Source organism: Balaenoptera physalus, assembly GCF_965194825.1.
Source record: "Balaenoptera physalus genome assembly, chromosome: 14".
Lineage (NCBI taxonomy): Eukaryota > Metazoa > Chordata > Mammalia > Artiodactyla > Balaenopteridae > Balaenoptera > Balaenoptera physalus.
The window spans coordinates 42,482,445-42,508,671 of record NC_138893.1 but is presented as its reverse complement, the minus strand read 5'-3'; the positions used below and the strand labels follow the sequence as shown (position 1 = coordinate 42,508,671).

General features: G+C 37.1%; 1 protein-coding gene across 7 annotated transcripts in view; it reads left to right on the top strand.

Annotated features, from left to right (window-relative positions):
- Positions 1-26,227, top strand: part of ADD3 (adducin 3) — a 123,954-nt gene that overhangs the window by 62,648 nt on the left and 35,079 nt on the right. The window contains exon 1 of one of the 7 annotated variants that reach the window (XM_082425147.1): positions 5,729-5,800. The exons of 5 other annotated variants lie outside the window; for them this stretch is intronic. The gene's annotated coding sequence lies outside the window, so the exon portion shown is untranslated. Of the gene's footprint in view, positions 1-5,728; positions 5,801-26,227 lie in introns of those variants that run through there. One more of the 7 variants, XM_082425150.1, reaches the window with a different exon arrangement.

Sequence of the window (26,227 nt, the reverse complement as noted above, 5' to 3'; positions counted from 1 at the left end):
TGGTTACCCCTCAACTGTTTGGGTCTTCTTTAATGCAGAGCCTCCCCACGCTGTGTGTAAAATAGGCCTAATATGAAAATGACTTGTAATGAAACATCACTACTCTGCTTTTTATCTCCATTGCCACTAGTTGTGTGACCTTATTTGCTTAACCTCCTTGAGTCTCAGTATTCTCATCTATAAAAGGAGCATAATAGTACTGCCTGATAGGGTTGTTGTGGGTGGTGCATGGGATAAGTACATAAAGCACACAGCACACTGAATTATTCCAGTGGCACTTCAGCTGCTTAGTGGCAGTCACTTCTTTGAGAACACAAAAGTTTACACACAGTTGGCTTTTTTTTTAAATTTTATTTTATTCATTCATTCATTCATTTTGGGCTGTCTTGGGTCTTTGTTGCTGTACGCAGGCTTTCTCTAGTTGCGGCTAGTGGGGGCTTCTCATTGCAGTGGCTTCTATTGTTGCGGAGTACGGGCTCTAGGCATGCACAGGCTTCAGTAGTTGTGGCTCTCAGGCTGTAGAGCGCAGGCTCAGTAGTTGTGGCACATGGGCTTAGTTGCTCCACGGCATGTGGGATCTTCCCGGACCAGGGCTCGAACCCGTGTCCCCTGCATTGGCAGGCGGATTCTTAACCACTGCGCCACCAGGGAAGTCCACAGTTGGCTTTTACTCTTTTCTAAATTTCATGCCTTTTAATATGCCCTGTGATCATTTCCCTGCCCCCCATTTTTCTGGCACTTTGCTTTTCTTTTTTGGTGAGTGTTCAGACTTAGTTGTTTTGCTACTTTGACCGTAACCGAATACGGATTTACCCAGGCATATCCATTCAGCAGATACTTACGGATGGTTTCAGTGTGCTAAGCTCTGTGCTAGGCTTTGGGATACAGAGACGCTCCCATTCAAGTAGGGGAAACACATGGAAGCAGCCTGCTGGGATGAGGAGTTCTGTAATGCTGTGATTTAAAGCATTATGGAAACACAGATGAAGGAGCTTTAAATTTGTTCTGAGTAAATCAGGAAAGTAGGTTAGATTTTAACTGGACCGTCTCATTTGGTGGATAAAAGGAAGATCAGTCCAGGCAAAGGGAGCTGTTTATGCAAAGACAGGTAAGGATATAAGGTACATATAGTCACTATGAAGTCAAAAGTCTGTGCTTCTCTCCCCCCACCACTCCAGTTCTGTCATAAAGGCAAACAGAAAAGGAGTAGCCTTTGTTTTTTTTTAGATGTGAAAAACAGCTTGCCTCAGTGCTGTTATTTTCTTTGCATATATATGCAAAATGAGAGCAAATGTCGGGGTAGCACAAGGACTTAGAAGCAATATGTGAAAGTGCATATTCTTGAACTGTGCTTCGTATTGTCAATCTTCCCTCCACTTCCTGTGTTTCCTTCCTTTGATCACTTACAATATGCCGGGCACTTTACAAATGTTATCTCTTTTAATCCATAAAACTTTATGAGTTAAGATTTTCCTTGTTTTGCAGATGAGAAAACTGAGACTCAAAGGAGTTTAAAAAAAACAAAACCAAAAAACTTGTTTAAGATGTATAGCCTGTAAGTGGTTGAGCTCTTCCTCTGAACCAGCATTATCCCCAAAGTTTGTTCTCTTCACCCTAAAATGAAGTGTAGAGCTGCTGCCTAAGAGCCTTAGACTAGGTCCACCCAATAAATTACTGAGTAGTTGGATGACTGGTACAGGCAGCCAAAACTTTGTAAGTTTTGTTTCCTTCACCTAAGAAATTGAGTAATTGGAGCAGATGAGTCTACACTTCCTTTTAACTTTATGATTTCTTCTTTGGCTCCTTCCATCTATTTGGTTCATATCTGATCATTTTGTTCAGCCAAGTATAAGTTATGTGACGTAGTGGAGAATGTTCTGATGCACAGGTTGCGAAGGCATGACTACTTGGAGTTGTTTAAAATCACTTTTAAAATCAAAATAGTGATTGCCTCTGGGAATGTGGGAGAAGGGGATTGCCTGGGAAGAGGCATGAGAGAACTTTTCTGGGGTGAAGGTAATGTTCTATATCTTGACAGGAGTTGGGGTTATACAAGTGTACACTTAGATTTCTGTATTTCATTGTATGTACATTTTACATCAAAAGAAAAAAGCGATAAGCAAATACTGAACTCTAGGTAATGATATGTATGCTGAAGTATTTGGGGGAAGTATACTAATGCTTGTAATTTACTTTAAATGCACGAAAGGTGAGATAGATTAATGGATGGTAAGATGAATGGGTAGTTGAAGAGATACGTGATAAAATAAGTATAGTACAGTGTTACTGATAGAATCTAGCTAGTGCATACATGGTGCTTACTGTAAAATTCTTTCAAATTTGCTGTATATGTAAAATTTTTAAGAATAAAATAGTAAATCCATATATATTAGTATTAAATATTATCATAATAAATTGTTGAGGGAAAAAAAGCACTTTAAATATGAGCTGACAATTTCATATCTCCAGCCTCCTCTCCTGAATGGTCTTTGTTAATGCTACCCAAGGCTCTAGTTAGACTATCATGAGTTTAAGTGACCTGATTTCAACAGCTCAGAGAGACCTTTTCTTTCCTCAGCCAACCTTGTAGGTGGGGAAGTTCCTTCCCTTAGACATTTCAAACTAGTCTGTGTCCCGCAGAAATGAAGTTTGCCAAGCAAAGCTCGTCTCTGTGGCTGTTTGAGTCACTAATAGTTATACCATATTTCTATAAGTTAGTGTCACCATCAGCCAAAGGTTAAACTTTTCTTCTCCTCCCCTTTCCTACCCCAGATATATCCTCGATCAGATGGTGTTTGTTAAGGAAAAAACCCTTTTTTGGTTTTGTGCTTTGTTTTCAGTCTACCACTTGTTTGAGATGCCTTCTATTTCTTTAACAAATCACACTTCGTGCTTTCATAGCACTTTAGTTGGAGACAGCTTCTCATTGTGCTGGTTTGAGTTCTGGCACTTGAGAGCATCTTCATTCTGAAGATTACAGAATGTCTCTCTCATACTTGGAGCAGAAAGCTTTTCTTCTTTTCACTGGTTAAGCCCTATCCCCTAGTGGTGCCCAAATAGAGTGTGCCATCCAAGTTGTGCTTGAAAATATACTGGCATTAGGAGTACGTGAACTCTTGTGCAGCAAAAGGGGAGAGGGGAGGTGCTTAGAACAATGAATTCAATCATGGGATACCTAGTGTCATATAAAAAAAAAAAACAGTAAAATAGCTTAAATATGTTTTGAATTATTTTGTTCTAAAAATGTCATCTTTTTCTTTTCTCTAACTTTCAGGACAATAATTAACCACAAGTCGTTTTACATACTGAAAACACAAGTTATTTGACTCACTGTATATTTGAAAATACAATGTAACAAAACGACATTTTACAAGACTTAAGTGAAACAGACATTTTGAGATAAAATTGGAGTTGGAGTGCAGGGAGAGAAGGGGATAGAATACTTCTTGAGTTGCACATGAGTCTCTGGCACTCAGTAGAGAGTATTTTTATTTAAAACCCAGAAAACTGAATGGGAGAGGAAAGGAGAAATTTGATTACTTGACTGTTACACTAGAAGATTGGATCTGTAAATTTACCTGAATCCCTAAAACGGGCAGGTATTTGTAGGTGCCAAATAATGTCAGAACTAACCAAGAAAAACTTGCTTTTCTGCATGACTGGTGAAAGCATTGGTTCCCAACAACTTTCACGTTTATAAGGATTTTGTTTTGAGGACTAACTACACATTGGGCAAGCAGCTGTGTAGTCCAGAAAGTATTGGCTGGATTTAGTGTACTAGGGGCATGTGGATTCCGAGCAGTGTCACACCTTGTCTGTGCCAATAAATCAGAGTGTCTGTTCTTGATACTAAATCTGATGTCATTGGCAGATTTTCCTCCTTATTGGTAGGGTGATATTCAGACAGGATAATTTTTTTGTGTGTATTTTCCTCTCTCTGTGATTGAGGTGTTTTTATGGTTTCTTTTTCTTTTCTTTCTTTCTTTCTTTTTTTTTTTAAGCTATGAAATAATACTGGCAAGTCCCAAGAAAACTAGATCTGGATTTCATTTTGTCTCTTCAACTCTGTGTGATCTTGTGCACATTCCTGACATGTTACAAACAGCTTGTGTCTCTGAATATGCAGTATCAATTTTCAGTGGTGAAAGCCCCAAAAGGAAACAGACTGATTCTTCCATGCACAAACAGCTGGGCAGTTGTGGATGGAATTAATTGCTGATATGTATTGGCTGTGTTTTTCTTCTCTTGTCATTTCCTTTGCAGCTGTGAAAGTGAAGTTTGACTTGAAAACAGACATTTCCAGCAGTGCAAATCCAGAAAGTATCAAGATGGGATTCTTCAAATGCAATATCCAACTGCTACCTTTGAGTTGTTCAGTTTGGGGGTTAGGTGGGGAAGAGCAAGGGATGGCAGCAGGCAATTCATAATTATATATATGGATGAAAAAAATAATTATATCAGGCACTTGGACTATGAAAGGAGGATTTTGGAACGGGTTAACTTATCATGGCAAGAGTGACCTCATAATCCAACAACAGACGAAATCAGTCAGCACCTACCCGCAGGATGCTGAAAGAGGGTGTTCTAGGCCATCTCTCAAAATATTGAAATATTCAATACTCCAGACTGATTTATTGTTCCAGTGTGAGGGAGTAGCAGTTGGAGAGGGTAATGTGACAACATGTATCATTAAAAATATTTTCCTGGTCTTCTCCCAAAGCTTTTTCCATTGTTTGTTTTAAATTCTATGTAAATGATTACATAGCTTATTTTTTACATGCTTGGGTATTCTACTGAGAAACCTATTTTTTTATTTCATGGGTTATAGGAGTTCAGTTAAAAGTAACTGTTGGTGCGTCTCTGAACGTGCATACAGAAAGTAGTATTGATTAAAATCATTTTGAACAATAATCGGATGTTTAATAATAGTTTCAGTAACTGAAATTTTAAACGCTATTAAAGATTTTTAGACAGTACGTATACATCCTCCTGAATATCTTATTTGGAAATAAATCAGAAAAAAATTAAAAATCAAAACTTATGGAATTATTTGTAAAAGTGGGTGATTGCAAATTTTTTAAAGCATAGTATGCGTATTAATGATTTTCATCAAAATGATTGCCCTTTTATGTGTTTATTTCAATATTAAAGCATCAGTCAAATCCCTTATTTTTGAAGGCAATTCTTGCTAATTAGTTGATAAGAAAATGCTTTTATTGTTTCTGTATTGCCAGGAGAACTAGAGCATTGGTAGAGAAGGATAGGTAATGCTTGATAATGTTCAGGTCCCCTGTCTTGGCCACCTAGGCCAAAGTCAAGTTCTAGAGCAGTGTTGCTGACACCTTGAGATATGCAGAAGCTGCTGTTGCTAAACTTAGCAGTTGGCATGGTTGGACTTCCTTTACAGTAGTCCACTTCCACCTAACATTCTGTTGGCTGAGCTGCGTGATCTACCTTGCATTTTATCTTTACTTTCCTCACGAAAAAGAAATGTCTATATTTCATTCCATGGCAGGAAAGCTGAACTTTCCCCCCATTTCTATGAAGAGGGTTTAACCCAATTAATTTTGACTCTGAGGCACTGAAAAACGTTGTGGCAACATTAACGTGCCGTTTGCTCTCACTGAAGTCGGCCTGGGTGTGTTGTTTCCCCCAGAGTGGGCTCCACCCCTGCTCTAACCGCACCGTGTGGATATCTCACTGTTTAAAACAAAGTTCATTTTTAGGGCAGCATTGCATCAGAATTGCCACACAAAAACCAGCTTAAGATATGTGCGGCAGCTTCCATTCTTCTTAATAAGTAAGTACAAAATTGTCTATTGTAATACCGATAGCTCACAGTTTAGGGGGAAGCATAGATAAGATAGATGGTTAATTTTGTGCCAGCTGCTAGCAACGTGCAATATTCTTCTTGGGGAGGAGCCTGTGGCTTTATCACTCACTTAAATTTTTCCCTGTTAGTTCGCTTTTTACCCCCCTTGAACTGTTTACTGAATTGTTCTTAATTGTTTGGGGGATGACATTGACTGTTTAAGGAAAATACTGGTAGTCTCTCAAATGTGCTAGTTATTTAAGATAAAAATGCTTAAAAATATTGCACTGAATTTATTGGACTCATTAATAGCATAATCTGGCAATACTGTATTTCGAGACATCGTGGCATGAACTCTGTGTGTAAGAGTGGGTTCATTGAATTAAAAAAAGGCAGCATCTAAAGAGCCTTTATTTCTGTCATAATGATGCTTTGTCCTCCTGCTGTTGGGTATTTGTCAGAGGAGTTGGGGAAGGCTGCAGCCCAAAGTTCTGCTCTGTGCCTTGTCTGTGCCTCTGTGTTCTTTCTAGAGTTTGTGACGTGAACGGTAAGTTGAACTATAGGAGATTGATTGTTATTCAGTGAGGTCCACATTCAGCAATATTTCTTTGCAAATGGGGTCTAACCTTTCTTCTCGCATATTGGAGTTCTCTTTGTAGTTGGGTTTTAAATGCCTGTGAAGTGTTTAATTACGCACTGATCAAAGTGGGCACGTTGGGAGAGAGGTTGTGCTTTGTGATGTCTGTACTGTTGTCTTCCTCTCTTGCGTGTTCATTGTGTCCCCTTGTGGGGCAAACACACCCATTCAGTACAAGCAAGTTGAATCATTTGCCTTAGTTGAAATCTAAAGCTGCGGGTTGAAAACGGCAGATTTCTGTAAAGCTTGCAGGGGTGGCATTGTGTCATCCTTTCTGGACTTAAACTTCCTAGGATTTCCTTGCTTCAGCTTCTTCTTGGCTGAATTACTACTCTTTGGTAGTAGTAATGTGTTTAGCTATTTTCTAACATCACAAGGATGTAAGAATAAAGTAAAAGCCATGATATCATAGAAAAAAGCACTAGGCTGGGAATTAAGAGGCACCAAGGCATCTGTCATTCTTACAAATGACATGAAAACTAAAGCTTTGCTTCAAATAAATTGTATATATCAGAAATTTTGGAAATTTACTGTTTAATATCTGAGCAGTAGAATTAGTATATAAGTGATGTCCTCAACAAGAAAATAAATTTTCAAGCAGGAACTAGGTGAACCTCTTGCCACAGGTGTCGTGTAGACATTTATTAAACATTGCCTGTTATACTCAGTGTACAATTATTAGTTGTATAGCCTTGGGTAAGTGGCTTTCAATCTTTTTTTTTTTTAATATATTTTGCATCACGACCCAATACATGTACCACATACACACCACTTAATCTCTAAAATAAATTTCTCTTAACAGTGCAAAACACACACTGCTATATTTTCTGTTCTGATTTATTTTTAAAAAATGTGTTTCAATCCACTGAGCTAGATGACCTCTACTGTCCCTTTGAACTCTAGGAGAATATAGTTACTCCTAGACTTTTATAGTTGCTCCAGAGCAAAGCTTGCCAACTAGTTTGCTGTTAAATACTGAAGTGAGAAGATTTTCTAGATAGATTTTTATTTGGAAATTTTGTAGAAAGTCAATAGCTAATATCTAATAATACTCTATCTTATTTTTTTCTTGTAATAATTATGTAATATAGAGAAAATGGAGTGGGTTTTTTTTTTACTTAGCCCTATTATATAGCTGCCCCCAAACCCCCTCCTCTTTACTCCAGTATGCTATATAAATTTTATTTATGCACACTGTATTAGTGAAAACTAACGTGACATGAAAAGGGTTAGGAAGTCTTTTCTAGAGAAATAAACTGTGTATCACGTAGATTAGATACAGAGTATCAAATTACCCTTGACAGACCCCATCTTTGTCTTCCTCAGAGTTTTCCCAGGGCTCTAGAGAAGTTCCCTTCTCTGCTTTAATGTACTTCTAAAAAGTATTAATTTTATAACTTAAAAAATGCACATGGTAAAAAGATGAAACAGTATAAAGGGCATATGACAAAACGGCTCTTTCTTACCCTAATCTTTGAACGCTGTGCTCCAGTGGGGAGTTTCTTCTCTATTTTTCCAGAAAATTTCTGTGAATATGAGTGGATTTTAAAAATCCAAATAAAATTATACTACACACACCATTATGTATCTGCCTCATTCTTTTTAATGGTTGTATGGTACTTCAGTGTATGGATGGGTATACTATATTTAATCATTCATCTTTTGATAGGTATCTGGATTATTTCCAAGTTGTTCCCTTTCTCCCCATCAGATATACTTAGGCTATCAGCCTTCTCTCCTACCTCCATTTTGGGACAGAACCCAGAACCTAGGTGCTATTGGAAAGGGGTGATAGTGCTGTGTGGAAATGGAAAAACCCCTCACCAACTTCACTTCCTCTGGCTAGAACACCAAAAGTAGGCCCCACTGTCCCAGCCATTCATGAGTGGGTAAGACTGCCCTAGGAGTCATTTTTCAGCAGATTAATGAAATAACATTGGGTTCAAAGTCTGGTAACTGGAGTGTGAGGTTGTGAGCCTGTCACTTAACCCCCTTGATCCTCAGTTTTACCATCTATTGAGTATAAGATGAAAGATTGGAATAGATGAGTTTTAATGTCCCTTCCAGCTGTAATAGTTACATAGTATTTTTTTTAATATTGACTTAAGCTGTATAACCCAAATTGTATGAAGTTTCTGTTATTTAAATTAAAAACATCTTTTGTGTATATTGTGTGGTCTGTAATTTGTTTGACCTGCCATATGGCCTAAGCTATTTGAAAGTTTAAGAATGTGGAAAAAAAAAAAGAGAGAGAGAGAGAGAAGTTGAATAGTATACTATATTTTACATAAACTCTCCTTTTCTAAAAAATTACTTTCAAAAGTATAAAATCCATTCCAGAAGTAAAAGCAAATCTTTTTATCAAGCTTGAATACTTGAGGAGAAGATTCTGAGGTGATGTTTGTTTTTAAAATGGATCTTTGTAATTTTCAATGAATCCAGCCATTCAGAGTTAATCCTGAGGGCTTTGAAACTTGGCTTCAGTCCCCTTGTTTAAATTGTTTTCACATTCTAGCCCTCTAATCCATCTCTCTGTTTCACTGAATGCTAAAATTGATGTTGCTTGACATAGCTGAAGTTTTCTGACTTGGTGCTGAGGAAGCAGCCTTAGAGGTGAACTGTGCACTACCATCCTGCCAGCAAAGTTATCAAGTTACACAGCAAAGTTATAAAGTAACTGAAGCAGGAATTTTTGCTGCATCACATGTAGGATGTTTAACATTACCTGTTTCACAATTTTATTCTTATAATTCCATCAAACGACAGCTGTCCTGAAAGCAAAATGGAATAAGAATTCATCGTTTGATTTATATAATTACAACAGGAAGATAAAAAGACATTTTCTTGGCCTGGAGGTAGGGGAGTCTGTGTGTTTTCATGCTGGTGACACCCTAGCTTCTTAGCAGAAGGCTTGACATACCTTGAATAAGTATACTTCCCTAAAACCCGAGAGATTATTTGTTATCCAAATAATGCTAGAATTCTGTGTCAATTTTCATATCAATTGTTTGACATAGTTCAGTTTAGCAAAATGTGTTGAGGACCTTCTAGGAGGCAAGCACTGCATTAAAAGGTGGGAGAACCTAGATGACAGAGACAGTCTCACTGGAATGTACCAAAATGACAACTGTTCTTAGTTCTTCTATTGTTGGAGTGTTCCAATATCCACTGGTAAGTGGAACTGGGCAGAGAAAGTTCTCCAAGTTTGAGTCTGTGAAAATAGATGGAAAAAAAGTACATTTTCAGTATTTAAAAAGGGGTACTAATGTCTTGTTAGGGCAGTGTCAGTTACTCTTCTGTGTCTGGATCTGCTAGTGACATCAGTTTCTCACTAATCAAATTCTAAATGAAATAAGCACATTTGTGATGTGTGGATTAATTGAGCCCCAATTTTTGCCTACCGTTGCAATTATTGTACCTTGTATGTTATAATGGCTTAAACAATTGCTTGTATGAAACTAACCTTGAAAATGGTCACACTGTGTCTTTATGACACATCCCAATATCTTCTTTGTCATGTTACCTTATCCATTGTGGCATTTACGACTAAGGAAATTCTCCAGAGTCAGAAATATGCAGGATACTGCTGCCTACAGGATGTTGAACAAACTTTGTCTAAAACATTTGAAACCATTTTAGAAAAACAGTCCTATGATAGCAGAATCAGTCAAATAGACTGTAGTTTGAGCTGAAGCAGAAAGCCTTTTTAAACAAGAGAGAAGAAAAAGTCTAATCATTACTCTGGTCTGTTATGTATGCAATCTCAGAAGGGACTGCTTTTTCTCCTTTAGAGCCCCGCTTTTGGCTAGGGTCCTGTGACACACAGTGGGAATTCACTTCCTATCAGGAAACGCTGTTTTTCAATGTATTATCTTGTTGAGACAACCACAGTGGACAATAGGCTATTAATGTATTAGAACAACAAGTGTCATAACTAAGCCAATATTTGCTTTGTTTTGAGTGTTGCCCTAAAAAAAAAAAAAGAAAGAAAAAAAAAAAACTTTGGCCGAGCTTCAGAATACATTTGATCATCAGTAACTGCTGGGTACAAAAGCCATGACAGTTAAAAAGAACAAAGAAAAAAGTGCTTTAATAGTGGTGATGAACTTTTGCAGGTTTACTCTATTCACTTCCTATCCACAGAGAGACAAGAATAATTTAAATGATTTCAAATACAACTTTTGGGTATGAAAAAGTGTGCACTTAAAAGCCTGTTTTGAATTTTGGAAGCCACACCAAGAAACTGGTATAAAGAAAAAAAGCCTCCAACTCAAGTTCTCTTACAAAATACCAAACCTTCTTGTGAGATATATCACATTTGGTTTTGGATATTTATATTTAAAATAATTTGATAATACTGCTTACTTGAGGACTGACAGCTTTTTAAAAGCTGTTACTTTCATAATGATTAAGAAGAAAACTCTGTTCAGGGGGTGGTTAGTTAATATCAAGTCACTATTATTGATATAATTATGTGATAAGACTACAATAAAATTTCAGATTTGGAAGGTAAGCCCAGAGGTCATCTATTTCAAACCACCTCATTTTATACATCGTGAAACTCAGACCTTACCTCTTCATTGAAATCTTCCCTTACTATCTTAATCCATAATTCTGTTTATCAGCAATCCTCAGCAACTCTTGGATATCTTACATTTATCTTTCATTTGGCATTTGTCATAAACTGGTTTTTATGATCAGTTTTCTTTCCATGAGGTCAATAGAGAATTTTAGTAGAGAATTTTAGTTCTCAATAGTTAAAACTGGGAAGTCTTTAAGGGCAGAACCTAGATCTGTGCTTTATATCTCTTTATACTCTTTACCTAACAGCTGTATTAGTGTTTACTGATTGACTGAATAAGTAGTTTTTTGGTTATTTTAAGATGACATTTTGTAGCACCATTTGTATCTGGTCTCAGAACACAGCACTAGGTATAGATTTTTTTTTAATTGCTCTTTTTATACCTTCATACTTTTTTGTGATTACTTTTTCATTACCTCAACCATCTTGGGTAGCTGGCCATTCTGATCAAACCATGATTAGCCCACTTTTCAAGAGTTGCTCTAGATTCTCTGCCGTAATTTACTCTAAGACTAGAGAATGGGATATTATGAGTCAATAGCCCTACTCACCTCACTCAGTTTAATAAACCCTTATTGAGTATAACTGTTAGTAGACAGTGAAGAAAGGAAAAAGATGTTGGCCTAGTTACTGGGGCAGAAAGACATACTCAAATAATTCAAAAGCAACCACAGACTATGACAAAGTGCTTTGGGAACACTAAGGAGGCGGGGGGCGCTAATTCTGATTAGAGAAGATTGGGAAGCCATCGTGGAAGGAGTTGATTTTTGAACACACCACAAAGTGTGGAAGGTTTGAATGGATGGAGGTGAGCAGGGAAAACAGTCCAAGTGTGTGAGAAATAAGGTGAGCAAAGCAGTAGTTAGAGAAATGGCTTTTGTTTGGGAGGGTCATCATTTTCCTCTAAGTCTGTGGGGTATATTTAAAGACTTTTCCATGCCATTTTCAGAGCCTGAATTTTAAAAAACCCCAGCCTGATTAAGATGGGACTCCAGGATGCTTAAAACACAAACAAACAAACAAACAAACTTGGGAATGACTAAGAAAATGGTGTGTTTGGAAAATTATGGTAGGGGGCTTTGTGCTTCTCAGTTGTAACCATGAACCTGAAGGATTGTAGTATCCATAGTACCTTTTAGATGTGTAAAATAATACTTCACCACTCTATAGAACCCTTCCTTGACAATAGATATAAAAAGTAGACACAAAATATTTACCAAACTCTGGAGAGCTACTTAAGTTACTAAGCTCCATGAAGATTGCTTTTTATTTTGACAGTAAACTACTTGATGTAGGCTTTAAGTCCAGCTAAATAGGCACTGTAGAACTAAGCTGTGAGTCTAGTCTTTGTGAGCCTCAGAGAAACAAGAATCCTGCTCCAGGCCTGAATTTAAAATATAGCAAGCAATTTAAGTGGACCATTCAGGCATGAGTGAGTGAGCACAAAAAGCTGAGTCATAAAATTTACTCTATCTAGTGAATTACCATGAAAGCTTAAAAGAGAAGTGTTCTCATTATTTTAAAATGGTATAAATGACTCAATTCTTATGAAAGCACACATCAAGAAAATTTGTTTTGTGTGTTTTTAACCCTGAATGCATACCTACAAACCCCTTAAAATCAAGAAACCGGTGCTTGAGGCATTAGGTGATTTTCCTTTTTCATGAAAGTTAACATTTTATTTAACGTACAGTAGCTTTTGAAATTAGTTTATTGCCGAAACCTTTAGTTAAAGGAATTTTTTAAATGTAGTTCATATTTAAATCTTTTCTTGCATTGATAGATCATATGATCTACATTCTGTGTATCATATGCTGCTCTAAATAATATGAAAAATCTTGAGTAAGATAAATTGAGGGACTTGGGCAAGTCAGATTCTCTCCTGGGACCTGTTTGTTCATATGGAGAAATGAGGGTAGTACTAGATGTAATAATACCTTATATCCTATTAAGCTCTAACCCCTTTAAATTCTAGAGATGCTATTCCTCTTTGGGCTGTAATTAGATAATATTAAGGAAGGCAGTATTTACTTCTTGGAAGATTTGTTATATGGACTTATAAATGTTTTGTTTCTCTGTTATTCTTACAAAGGTATTTTTCAGCCTGCTGTTTTTGATAAACTTTCCTCCGTAAATTAAACGATGAGTTATTTTAATGCTTTCTCTTTTCCCGTGAATTGGACAGTTAGCCTTTTTAGGTCTTCTTTCAGATTTTCTTTTACTTTTTATTAAGACCAGTTTCCAGCTGTGGCTTAGAGGCTTGGGTGGTTGTCTCTTTATCTTTCCATCATCTTCAGTCTCCTCAATGTTCATGTCAGAAAAGAATCTCGATCTCGTTTCTCTTATATGAATTGTCATAAAATATCAAAATGTCTGCACACATTTTCAGGATTCTTATTCATATTGACTAGGCCTACTTTGCAAGGCTAAGTCTTATTTTATACCAGGTCAGAGCCTAGACCTCTTTAAATGAATTGACAAACCTATATGGCAGTAAATGTCCAACACAGTTCTAGATGAAATAATGGGGCATACATAATCTAGATAGTAGGATCCAGAGGACTCCCCTCACCTCTTTCTAAAGCTCACAATTATAGTTGTAATTTAGATTACACTTTGTAGAGGATGAAATTTGATGAATGACCAGGGGATTTTACGTATTTATTATTGATTTAATCATCAAATTCCTGAGTGTCACACCCTGTACTTCTTGCTTTTACATTCAGGTAAACTTCATCGTAAGAAAATACAGCCTATGAAAACATATATCTTGTCAAAGAGTTCACATTAGAGGTGGGGACTTAGATTTGGGGCTGGGTAGGGGAGGAGTTGGAAACATTTACCAGAGGATCTTAACAGGTATAAATTTGAAATGACTCAAAATTTGAAAACATCATTGGAGTTTAGGGATGGGGGTAGGGTAGTAGAAGGTAGAGAAGCAATATAGTGTAGTGGTTAAGAACACAGGTTCTGGAGCCCATCTACTTGAATTTATATCATAGCTGCACACATATTGGTATGTGACCTTGTACACGTAACTTCTGTATGCTGTTTCTTTGTCTGTAAAATGAGTATGGTAATAGCACCTACCTGTCTAAGGTTATTATGAGGATTAAATGAGTTAAAACATGCTGCCTTCTTAAAACAATGTTAGGTAATAGTAGATGCTCAGGAAATGTTGACTACTGGCCATTAACCCTCTCTCCGCATAAAAACATATTTTCATCAAAAATTGTGTTTTTAAAAATTCTGGTGTAATTTGTTTAATAGAAAAACACGAAAGCTAAATTACTAAGAAGGATGGTGTCAGTAACAGAGTCGGAGTGGCTGAATGCCTGACAAAGATTTGGAATCCAGGCAGACCCTTGAGGACAGGGCAGATTCCTAGCAACAGGCAGTAGGAAAAAGCCCAGGTGTATGGACTGTCAGGGAGGTTGGACAGTAGGTTTCAAACCCTGACCTGTAGGCAGTGCATAGGAACAGGGCGTTTTGGCAAAGGGTGGCAATTGGTAGAAGCCTAGATGGGGAATTAATACCAGGGAAGTTTGCATGGCATCAGAAATCCTCTACTGTAAGCCAGGGTGTGAGCCATCAGGTTACCTTAGGGAACGGTAGAAACTGATAGAAGGGTCTAAGACTGAGACCTGGGAAAGAGGGTTCAGGCATAGATCTTCAATTTTGAAAGTATTTGGAGTTACCTGATAGAAAAACAAGAAAGGGATTTAGGCTGCTTTAGAGTGAGTGGAGTGGCTAAGAGATTAACAGAGTTTGATTATTAACAATCAGATAAAAGTATGGCTAAGGTGAAAGTCAGTCATCAGAGTGGGAGCAGCAGCAGTAAGACTAACTTGATGCTGAGCTGCTACACTAGTTTCTTAAGGTTTCTCATAATCCTGGGGGCCCAGAGCCTGGCATGATGCTGAATCTGCAGGTTAGGGTTTAGTGGTCCCTAATGTGGGGAGAAGGGCAGAAATGCAGCTTGTATGTACACATGGCAAGAAACCTGATAAACAGAGTGAGTGGCTTTTTAAATCCACTCTTGCTTAATGAAAAGACATTCCATCAGACTGGAATATTTTAAAATTTGATAACTGCTTTAAGTGTTTCAGCTATGATAGAACCAGTAGAGCCCACTGCATCTTTACTTTGTGGTTGATATTCATTGTGAATCTTCATGGAGTTTTACAAAGGAATTTCTGTTCAGAATCTGATATGACAAGAACATTCATATCATCTTGCTTCAGATTTTCTTGGAAACATTGTTTCTTGATCTAACATGGTAATAGTTTGTAAAAGTCATACCATTGTGGAAGACATCTATGTTGCGTTGCCCTTACGTATATCATATGGTATATCAAATGTCATTCGGGAGGCTTCCCTGGTGGCACAGTGGTTAAGAATCCGCCTGCCAATGCAGGGGACACAGGTTCGAGCCCTGGTCCGGGAGGATCCCACATGCCACGGAGCAACTAAGCCCGTGCGCCACAGCTACTGAGCCTGTGCTCTAGAGCCCACGAGCCACAACTACTGAAGTCCGCCGCCGGCTTAGAGCCTGTGCTCGGGAACAAGATAAGCCACTGCAATGAGAAGCCCATGCACTGCAACAAAGAGTAGCCCCCGCTCACTGCAACTAGAGAAAGCCCGCGCACAGCAACAAAGACCCAATGCAGCCAAAAATAAATAAATTTTTTTTTAATGTCATTCGGGTTGCTATTTTGATTTCTGTTATTCCTAAAGAGCTGACTTTGATTTTGCAAAGGTGTGCTATCTGTCTACACTGTTGTGATGGTGAAATGCCTCCTAAAATAGGTATTATTAAGATAGAAATTCCATTGGAACAGTATGTATATTAGTTTCCTAGGGCTACCATAACAAAGTACCACAAAATGAGTGACTGAAGACAACAAAAGTTTATTCTCGTACAGTTCTTGAGTCCAGAAGTCCAAAATTAGGGTGTCAGCAGGGTTGGTTTCTTTTGGCTGCTCTGAGGAAAATCTGTTTTGTGTCTCTCTCCCAGCTTCTGGTAGTTGCTCGCAATCATTGGCGTTCCTAGGCTTGTGGCTGCATCAGGTCGGTCTGTGCCTCCATCCATCATCACATGGCTTTTTCCCTTGTGTGTCTCTGTATCCACATCTCTCTTACTTTTCTCTTATAAAGACACTAGTCATCAGATTTAGGGCCTACCGTAATCCAATATGACCTCATCTTAATTTAATTACAAATTAAGACCCTATTTTCTTTTTTTAAAAAATATGTTTATTTATTTTTGGCTGCGTTGGGTCTTCGTTGCTGCGTGCAGGCTTTACTCTAGTTGTAGCGAGCTGGGGCTACTTTTCGTTGCAGTGCATGGACTTCTCATTGTGGTGGCTTCTCTTGTTGCAGAGCACAGACCCCAGGCACATGGGCTTCAGTAGTTGTGGAGCGTGGGCTCAGTAGTTGTGGCTCGCGGGCTCTAGAGCTCAGCCTCAGTAGTTGTGGCGCATGGGCTTAGTTGCTCCGCGGCATGTGGGATCTTCCCGGACCAGGGCTCGAACCCATGTCCCCTGCATTGGCAGGCAGATTCTTAACCGCTGCGCTGCCAGGGAAGTCCCAAGACCCTATTTTCAAATAAGGTCATATTCTGAGGTAATGATATGAATTTTAGGGGACACTATTCAACCCAGTACAGGATGTAATAACAAACTTTAGATTTAAAGGATAATTCATTTGAAAAAGCTAGTTCCACAAAAATAGTTTTTTTATTATAAAAACAGATTTTCAAGGTTGATAAACATCTCTTTGCATGGACTTCCACTTAAAACTGTTATCAGAGTTCTAAATGGTGGGTTATGGCCAGTATTTTTGGAAATAATTTTCAAGTACTATTACCTATGCTTAATAAATTGCATTTTCATGACTCAGTATTAGACTTTCCATAGAAAGAAAACAGATGAGGTTGTGATGATCTTGAAATCCTCCTTACCAGCCAAATCTAGAGGTAGGAACTCCTTCAAATGACTTCTTTGCAGTAACGATGTACTGAGTTACCTACAGCTTTTGGATTGACTTTTGCAGCTGTATTTTATAAGTTATAATCATGAAAGCCAGAAGTCTTTAGTTGGGATACCTGATAGTAGATCAAAATGAACTCTTGGAACTTACTCATACCTTGTGTTCTTTAAGATTTTTTTGTATATTTTCCTCCAATTTTTAAAATAAGGAACTTTGCCTCATATTTTTTGTGCCAGCCTCCCTTCTGTCCCTCACTGGTCACAACAATCACGTTAGGAATGGACCATTAGAAGTACCATCCACTATAACAAATCAGTTTTCTAGACCAGCCTTTTGGGTGAATGTTTTGTTTTGCAAACTCAACTCATTTTTAATAATGAGCTTTTGTAGGATCATTTGCATTTCTTCATAATGAAGAACTAGAATTTCTTGAGTTCAGAAATTTTGAAAAATAAGTATATGTAAGATTGGAATTTGAGGGAATTAAGTTTTCTATATTACTTGTATTCTGATACTCACTTTGGAAAATGTTTCCTGAGGTTTCAGAGTAGATATGCAGTAATAGGTAAGAGTGATTTTTCCTCAAACATTGCTCTCAAGAAAATGTCAAAAGCAATGGCTTTAAATTTTTCAAGCTCAGTGCTGCACATGTAATTTTGTTTTTTTAAAAAAAGCTTTTTTCCAGGACTACTAAATAGTAAAGAGCCAAAGATTTAAGGTATCTCCAGAAATTGAGAGCAATGAATCTTTCTTTAAAAATCATAATCTCCACTGATTCCACTTTTTTAAACCTCTCATTTATCATGAGCTGTCAAGTTCTGGATAGTTTCCTGGATCTCAATTTAAAAATTTTCACTGATACCAGGGGACATAATAACAGAAACTAAATGTCTTAGAGGCACATCTGAGTAATCAATCCACTGGTCTCTGTCAACTTTCTCTTAGGGAAAAAAAACAAACAAACCCACCTTTTGGTTTTTTCCCAACCATTTCCAATACACTCCATGTTGAAGACAAATGATGACTGAGGGAATATATACAGAACGTTCATCATGTTTTGTAGAAAGGAGTGTAAAGGCACTGAGGCCATGTGTTTTTGGATTCTGCAAGATACTTGAGAGACTGCCTCTCTCTATGGTTGATTGTTTTACTCATCATTTTATAAGATATATATATATATATAATCAGTCTTATATTTGCTTTTCCAAATGATTCACATTGGGAACAATTTGAGCTAAGTCTGAAAATTGATAGAGTTTAGGCTTCAAGAAAATACACTTCTTCTGAACTTTTTGTACATGTTTTCAAGTTTATAACTCTGCCCCTCGCATGGCCATTACAACTGGTAAATTTGACATATTTATAATGAAAATTTTTTTCAAGTTACCGGTGAACATTATTTCCAGTCCTACCAACGTCTAAGCAAGTGACTGACTCTCTTCTCCCCAGCCCCTACTCTTCACGTACAGAAGTCCAGCTCTCTGTTGCTTGCAACAGGTAATGTTGATCAATAAAATATTCTTCATCAACTACTGATACCTTAGTGAGAAAGAAGTTAGATTCATTTTCTGCTTTATCCAGCAGTGAATGCCTTTGGTCTTTGGATCACCCTGCTCAGTGTGACCTAGCAAGCACCTACTTAAACAACGTGTATTATGGTTATACAGAACTACTACTATGTTCCAATTATACAAGCACAGGATGTATTTTTCATGTTTGCTAAAGTAGTTTATGTTAATTAGCAGTATAGCTTTTATTATTAAAACAGTTTGAGACCAAAATACTCTCATAGCTGTGCCCTCCAGTTGATGCTTTTCTTATATCTGTTTTTTTAATAAATGCTGAGCCAGCTATCAACTTCCATTAAAAGTACAAAACCCTTAGAAACATAAAGGGTTGCTGTTACTGTTATTAGTTTGTTTTATTATTGTTGGCATTTTTTCCTTGACATTGTCAGATTTTTTTTTAATTGAAGTATAGTTGATTTACAATATTATATTAATTTCAGGTGTAGAACATAGTGATTCCCTATTTTTACAGATTATACTCCATTAAAAGTTATTACAAGATAATGGCTATAATTCCCTTTGCTGTACAATATATCCTTGTTGTTTATTTTATACATAGTTTATATCTCTTAATCCCATTCCCCTAATTTGCTCCTCTCCTCTTCCCTCTCCCCTTTGGTAAGCACTAGTTTGTTTTCTGTCTCTGAGTCTGTTTCTGTTTTGCATATACATTTGTATTTTTTTAGATTCCACATATAAGTGATATCACACAATATTTGTCTTTCTCTGTCTGACTTATTTCACTAAGCATAATATTCTCTAGGTCCATCCACATTGCTGCGAATGGCAGAATTTCATTTTTTCTTATGGCTGAGTAATATTTCATTGTATATATATATATATATATATATACACCACATCTTCTTTATTCATTTGTCTGTTGCTGGGCACTTGGGTTGCTTCCATATCATGGCTATTATAAATAGTGCTGCTATGAACATTGGGGTGCATGTGTCTTTTCAAGTTAGTGTTTTCATTTTTCTGGATATATGCTCAGGAGTGGAATTGCTGGATCACATGGTATTCTACTTTTTTTTTTTTTTTTTGGCTGCGTTGGGTCTTCATTGCTGCACGCGGGCTTTCTCTAGTTGTGGCAAGCGGGGGCTACTCTTCGTTGCAGTGCGTGGGCTTCTCAATGCGGTGGCTTCTCTTGTTGCAGAGTACGGCGCTTGGGCTTCAGTGGTTGTGGCTCATGGGCTCCAGAGCACAGGCTCAGTAGTTGTGGCACCCGGGCTTAGTTGCTCCGCCGCATTTGGGATCCTCCCGGACCAGGGCTCAAACCCGTGTCCCCTGCATTGGCAGGCGGACTCTCAACCACTGCGCCACCAGGGAAGCCCTGTTATTCTACTTTTAGTTTTTTGAGTTAAGTTGCATTTTTGACTCAGGCCCAGATTAATGGTATCTTTTGCTAATCAACTATAGATTCATTTTTTCCTAGACTTTTGTATTGAAGCTTAGAGTTTATAGTTTTATTTTAAAGATATACTCAGCAGAAGTCATTTCAGAAGAGCAAAAAAAGTATTCAGAAATTTAAGGACCATTTGGATCAATTTTAGGATTCTGGCAATAGACCACAGAGAGTTAAATTTTCACATTTATACCAGTTTGGTAACCATACAAGATTTTTTTTAATTTTACTACCTTGATAATATTTACCATTTCTGTTTTGGTGCTGAATATTGTGATCCTATAATATATTTTCAGGTGCCCCAGTAAAGAAAGACAGTAATTAAGTTTGTAATAACTGTGTATACTTCTAGGAAATAACAGTCCTTTGAGCCGTTCCATCTTTTTTGGTCAACTCTTCCACACCTAATTAAGATCTATAACCGTGAATAATTCCTTGTTTGGTGAAGACTATTTGGTAGTCTGAGGCAAATTATTAAATCTCAGTTTTTTAAATCTATACAGTGGAATTATTGCCAACATAAACTTTTTCCGAGGGTTGATTTGTTTCATTATAAATAGTTAAAGGCCCTCAACTCTTTCAAAATGATGCTAAATTAACTTTAGAGATAAAAATGTGAACTTGAACATAATTTATTGTTCCCCAGGGCACAGTCAATGTCATTCTGATAACTTCTAATTAAGACATAGCAGTCATCTGCTAGGTTAACAGTTACAACTTCCAACATACTGATCATTGCCCATGTGGTGGTGTTTTCAGATGAACTTGAACCAGTTTAAGGGCCCTTACCCTGCATGTATTTAGTTCCTCTTTGTTTGGAACTCAAAATTTTATGGAATGTCTCATGATATTTTATGATACTACTCATCTTTGCCTACTTCATTAAGCTTCTTGGTCTGCCCATGTCCTAATACTCCTTGTCCTTATGTATCTTACTTATCTGGTTTGCTAAGTACTGATAGAAAACAAGGCCAATTATGAGGAGGCAATATTGTGTGGCATAAAGAGCTAGGAGAACTTAGATCACCCTGATGATGTTAGGTGTATGATATTGGGCATGTCTCTGTATGAAGACCTCTTTCATTAGTTATCTAACCTAGAAAACAAGAGATTTGGACTGGTTGTTCTCTTAATTTTTGCTTCAAAGCCTTCAAAGAATTTAAGTGAAAAGACAGATCCTTCATTTACTGGTAATATGTTAGTAGATACTTCTTAATCATTAAAAATCTAGTTACTTAAAGAAAGTGTATTCCTTAGGTATTTAAGTCATGCAAACCACCACTATACAACTACCTCATTTGTACATCTACTTTTCTGTGCATGCTAGACAGACAGACAATCATAACATTAAATCCATTTAGAAGCACTAGGATTTTTAGGCTTTCCTTATAGTCTATTCTTCTCAGTCAATACTATTTATAAATTACCTGCATAAACTGTGTGTGGTGGGCCTTGTTTTTTTCTTATATTTCATTTGAGGGTAAATTATGGCCATGGGACAGTCTGTGAATGATATGGTAATACTAATAAATGTCATTATTATGATTTTATAGCAATATCTGATACTTGAGCTTTAGAAAAATTGTAGCTTTAGAAAAATTATTCAACACCTCTGATTATAGTTTCCTCTCATCAGTGAAATGTGTTCCTTGAATCTAGTCTGAAAAATTCCAAGAGAGCTCTCATAGAATCAGTAGCCATTATAGCAATGAGATCCTAGTGCTTTGTGGGGTAATTAAATCTTTTTCCATTTGGGCACTTAGAAAGTGCCATCTGTATTACTCAGTGCCACTCAATGCCTTTTTTTCTTTTTTCATTTTTCTTGACTTTTATCTACTTCTGTTCAATTTTCCATATCTATCAATTTCTATGTCAGCTGTATATAAAATTTTGGCTAGCAGTTGAAAGTAGTTCATGTATTTTGCAGTTTAAAATGAATAAAATTTCAGTGGTCGATCTGACGTGGCTTGTCATAGTTTATGCAGAGTCCAAGTTGTTTTCTAGAACTTTAAATACCTTCACAGTTTTATAGTAACTTTCATCAAGAAAAACTAAATAAACTAGCATTTGTTGTTGTTTATAACCAAATATGCTGCTTTGAAGTCTTGGCATATCTTTGATTATTGTTTTAAATACCAAACAATGGGCCTGGTACTTGAAAGTACAGCCATCTTTTTGCTTATGTTCTAGAGAAAGCTGTTAAAACTACCAAGAATTTCAAGTTTGGAAAGACTTTTTATAAGTAATAACTTTTCATAGGGTTGTTTTTACCATTCCCAGTCTAGAAGTAACACAAACAAGGTTGTTTTGGAAGGAGCTGTGATATAGTAAAATAATTCAATTCAGCTGCTGCTGTGGAGTGTTCTGCTGTTGTGGGGACTACAAACATAAGCAAAGAGGTCTTGAAAATTGAACTAGAAGTAGATATGAGTCAAGAAAAATGAAGAAAAAAAAAAAAAAACCCTGACATTGGGTAGTACAGATGGCACTTTCTAAGTGCCCAGATGGAGGAAAATCTAGTTATCCCACAAAGCACTAGGATCTTATTGCTATAATCTGCCATAAATATTAAAAAAAAAAAAAATCAAGGAATCATTTCTTAGTCCCTTCCATCCCTCTAGCACATATTCATTCCCCCCATCTCTCTCTCTCTGTCTCTCACACACACACACACACACACACACACACACACACGTACACACACATGCACACACACATTCTTCTTTTCCTTTCTATTTCCCATCTGATCATGACTTAGAGTTCCTAGGGCAGTGTTTTTCAAACTGTAGATTACAACAGCTTATTAATAGATCATAAATCAATTTGATGAGCATTTTTTTTTAAAAAAGGAAGAGATTAAAGTAGAAAATACCAGAATATACTACATAGTAAGGGAAAGTATCATGTCCTGAATTTGTTTCAGTTATACATCTCATGTATTTGTATGTGATTACAATATAAAATGTATTTCTTATTGTGGATTACCATTTTTAAAAAGTTCAAAAGCCATCATTCTAAAGTGTTTTATCTAATTTTGTCTTCAACCTAATGTTCTTTAAACATACATATTGGATAGTTACTGCATAAATATTTGGATAAGATTTTTAAAGCTAGAATTTTGTTTATGCTTGATATCTTGTTTCTAATCTGCATGGCCAGAGGAAAACCCATAGTATTAACAAGTTTTATAACATTATTTTTTAAAAAAATCTGTCTTCTGCATCATTTTCAATTCAGAGAACATTGTTGAAAGACTAATTTTTTTCCCCTAATGGAGTTCATACTTGTTTGCACTGGTGTTTATATTGTTCGGAAGTAGTAGAAAGCATGACTGTGTATGTGTGGTATTAAAAAATAGGGTTGGTTAATTTTAAAGAGAAGGAGCCCTAGAACTGAGTTGTTCCAAATATCACCTGGAAGCAGGAATATTTATGCTTAGAATTAGTTGTTCAGGGTTAAGAGAAACTAGAATCTACCACTTACTTCCCTTAAAACATCTTTCCTTAGGGGGCAGTTAGTGAAGATGCCTGACTCCCTTCTAAGCCATGGCAATTCTGGTACTTTTTCTTCTGGGGCCTGAGTAAAACCTTTTCAACCCCTCAGTGCCACCGAATAGCTGGAATTGGCATTTGAAAAGAAACTACTAGTTACCCCTGCCTGGGTCTGAGTGGTGATTAAGTCCATGAGCTTTAGAGATCAACAGACTAGATTTAAATCCCTGGTCCACCACTTGCTAGCTCTTGGACCTGAAACAAGTTACTTCTCAGTGACTTTATTTCCTCATCAGTAAAATGGAGATAATAACACCTACCTCATAGGATTATGAGGAGCAAATGAGCTAATGTATTTAAATTCCAGTGGCTAGCACATAGTAAGAGCTCAGTAACTGACAGTTGTTTTTAAATGCTGTGATGACCCATCACTAAAGTAAGGAATACCTAGTTATTGTTGGAAAATCTCTAGCTGTTATGAATACCGAGCTATATCAAGGTTCCTTATCTGCCTCATTATGGCACTAGATCAGGGGATACCAGTAGGACCATAGGATGTTAGAACTAGGAAAATCTGAAGGGTCTTTTGAGATAGCCCTTTTATTTTACAGTTAATCTTGGGAACTTTATGATGTAATTGCTTACTTACTTCTTCGTATTCCTCACTAGACTGCAAACCTCAGGAAGAACTGTGTCTTATTTGCTATTTTTATCTCCACATAGTAGGACCTTGGCACGTAGTAGATGCTCAGACACTTACTGATTGAATGTGCCATGGCTACTCTAAAGTCACACAGTACTTGGTGGACGTGCAAAGACTTGAGTCCTGGTCTCTTTGTCCTCAGTCCAGTACTCTGCACCACTCTACTTTCTTCTTGACAGGATTACATACAAGGAAATTTTTAGAATATAATTAGAAGATTTTTAGTCTGATAATCAGCTAAGGCTCCTAGAACATTTTAACTATTTTCAACTAAGTTAAAACTTCTGATAGAAAACAATCATATTTAAATTGATCTGACCACAGCAAGATTTTTTTAAAGTTCCTTTACAAAGCCAACAGTTGAGTTAATGTTTCCCCTTGCTGTGTCCCCTGGCTTATAAAGCCTAGTACTGAAATCTGAACAGTATCCGTTAAATGCTTTTTTACAGTATTTTATTTTGTCTCCCGGGGGCTTCTTATTCTAACTGTCCTTGACTTGTGTAAACTGCTATGTAAGCAGATGTTAAGTTCCAAAGTTGCTCTAGACTAATCATCATGAGAAGTATTTTGCAGTGACCAGTTGATGCTAATAGAATGTATGCATTTTTATTCAGATGCAATTTAGTTGTATCGATGGAACTGCTTTTAAAATACATTCTGGTACAAAAGATATCTAAAAATAACTACAATATAAGCTTTATTCTGCTGTAGAGTTGATCACATTCTTATGGAATGGACTTTTTTTAAATTAAACTTTTAAAGTTTGAGATAATTGTAGATTTGCATGCAATTATAAGAATTAATACAGAGAGATCCTGCACCCTTCATCCACTTTCCCCCAATGGTAACATCTTGTAAAACCATAGTGTAATTTCACAGTCAGGATATTGACATTGTGGTAATCCACTGGTCTTATTCAGATTTTCCCAGTTTTGCTTGTAAGTCACTTGTATGTATGTATGTTTGTGTGTTTAGTTCTGTGCAATTTTATCACATGTGTATGTTCATGTATCCACTACCATAGTCAAGACATAGAAGAATTCCATCACCACAAGGATAACCATACCTCCTTTTTTTTTTTTTTTTTAACTTTTGGGTTTTATTTATTTATTTATTTATTTATTTATGGCTGTGTTGGGTCTTCGTTTCTGGGCGAGGGCTTTCTCTAGTTGCGGCAAGCGGGGGCCACTCTTCATCGCGGTGCGCGGGCCTCTCAGTATCGCGGCCTCTCTTGTTGCGGAGCACAGGCTCCAGACGCGCAGGCTCAGTAATTGTGGCTCACGGGCCTAGTTGCTTCGTGGTATGTGGGATCTTCCCAGACCAGGGCTCGAACCCGTGTCCCCTGCATTGGCAGGCAGATTCTCAAGCACTGCGCCACCAGGGAAGCCCCCATACCTCCTTTTATAACCATATCTGCCTCCCTCCTTCCCTCCCTCCCTCCCTCCAGAGCATACTCCTTTCCAACCCCTGGCAACCACTAATCTATTCCCCACTTCTATAATTTTATCATTTGAAGAATATTATATAAATGGAATCATGCTGTATGTAATCTTTTGGTATTGGCTTTTTTACTCAGTGTGTAATTCACTGGAGATTTATTCAGGCTGTTGTGTATCAGTAATTCATTCCATTTTATTATAATGTTCCATAGGGCGGGTATACTACAGTTTGTTTCATCATTCACCTGTTGAAGGACATCTAGATTATTTCCAGTGTTTGACTGTTACAAATGTCCATAGTAGCTTTATTTGTATACAGATTGTGTGAACATATGTTTTCTTTTTTCTGGATTAAATGACCAGGAGAGCAATTGTTGGGTCATTTCATAGTTGCATATTTAGTTTTTTAAAATGCCAAGCTGTTTGCTGGAGTTGCTGTACCATTTTACATTCCCAGTAGCAAGGTATGAGGGATCCAGTTTCTCTGCATCCTCTCCAGCATCTGAGATTATCATTATTTTTTGTTTGTTTTAGCCATCCTGACACCTGTGTAGTAGTATCTCATGATTTTAATTTGCATTTCCCTAATGACTAAT